This window comes from Arachis ipaensis, chromosome B09 (genome assembly GCF_000816755.2).
Source record: "Arachis ipaensis cultivar K30076 chromosome B09, Araip1.1, whole genome shotgun sequence".
Lineage (NCBI taxonomy): Eukaryota > Viridiplantae > Streptophyta > Magnoliopsida > Fabales > Fabaceae > Arachis > Arachis ipaensis.
Window position 1 is genome coordinate 4,447,135 of NC_029793.2, and position 2,043 is coordinate 4,449,177.

Sequence of the window (2,043 nt, forward strand, 5' to 3'; positions counted from 1 at the left end):
GAAAAGGCATAGGTTTGGTAAAGTTTTTTGAAGAGGTGCTTATACTTTTTAAAAGTTCAAGCTCTGCATTTTGTGTTTGGTAAATCAAAAAGATTATGTGCTTGTGCTTGTAGCTTTTAAAAGATCGGTGTACTTTTGAAAGCACTTAAGATAGAGCTTTTTAAAGTTGGCTTGTGCTTTTCAAAATTTAAAAGTCTAATATAACCTCATATATTAACTAATTTTCAAATTTAATACTTACATTTATGTCTATTGTAGTATTTTTAAATTTTAAAGCTATTTTACCAAACACAATTGATGTTGCTTGTGTTTATTAAAAGCTATTTTTGATTTGATTTACCAAACATAAATGCTACAACTTTTAAAAATCCATCTTTTAAAAGTTAACTTTTATAAGCTACTTTTAAAAAGTAAAAGTTTTACCAAACTAAGTCATAGTCTCTTCATACTCACTTAAGAGGTTGTGGGTTCAAGTTAAGGGTGTACATGGGCCGGACCACACCGGGTTTGGCTTAACCCAGACTCGACCCGAAATATAGACCGAGCCTAATTTTTAGACCATAACCCGATCCTAGATCCGATGAAACCTACGCACCTTCGGGCCAGGTAAAAACCGGGTCTTTAGCATGTAAAAATCACCTAATCTCCAACCATTATTTCACAATTCACATAGTAAAATTCACTTAAAAAAATATAACAAGAACCAAACCTTCTCTAAAATTAAAGCATAACCATAATCAATACTAATATTGTCTAATAATATTAAATATTTAAATCGATACAAATAACACAATATTATGCATTAGTCTAAAGTCTTATGCATTTTAAATATAAAACATTAACTTATAATCTTATAATGACTAATAATACAAAATATTAAGGTTTACAATATTTAAATTTCACATAAGAATAGCCATCATCCATCACTAATAACACAAAATATTAATTATGTATGATGACTGGGCCACCGAGCCGAGTTCGGGTGACCCGAGCTATGGCCCGGACCCGACCCAAAATAATGACCGGGTCTATTTTTGAGACCCTTACCCGGCCCTAAACCCAATGAAATCACACTAAATTAGCCCCTAAAGTGTTTGGGGCCGGGCCGAACCATATACACCCCTAGTTCGAGTCTACTTATTTTCGATAAAATAATAATAATAATAATAATAACTTTTTTTTTTAAGTTTCGAAAAAAAAATCTTTATTAATTAATTTTACAGTTGCCTAAATTCTCACAAATAGAATATTATCTTAATTCTATTTATTTTAATTTTATTTTTTTAACTCATCTAAAAAATGATCCTAATAACGCTCTAGCCACCCATGCTCATCATCTTCATAATTTTGCAAACCAAAACAAAAAACAGGTTCATGTACACACAAAAAAGTCTAATACCTTAATGATAATAATTATACCCACATTAATCCCACTAAATTATTCTAGTTTCTGCCGACAGATTGTCAGATTATGCTTCTACTGCGTTCCAATCTCAGTCAACCTGCAAAGGTTTTGGCGCGTAGCCACACCTCCATACACACGTCTAATGCCGAAACGTTCCACGTCTATTCCTCACTTGCTGAAACAAAATCCCTCTAGCATGGTTCAATATTATCCTACCGTTAATTATACTAACAAATCAGATTGTATTTCAATTATTCTCACTTAGAAGTATTCATTCTCAATTGAGTCTCACTTGAATGTGTTCGATTTTAATATTATATCCACTATTTGTGTTTAAGTTCAATTATGTTCCTAAAAAAGTGAATGATGTAAATATTGCATGGATTAGTTTCAATTTTTGATGAGTTATTTTTTGGAATGGATTATCGATTATATCATATATATTTGTATTCTAACTTCCAAAAGAGATTTTTAAAACTCAAACTTGATGTGTAATTGACTGCACGATAATATTGAATCACTTTTACAAACTTTAGGAATAAGGACGATTTATTAAACGTTAGAGACACAAATATGACTTATCCCAAAGTTGAGCACAAAAATAATCTTTTACTCTTTTTTTAAAATATATAAAAAAC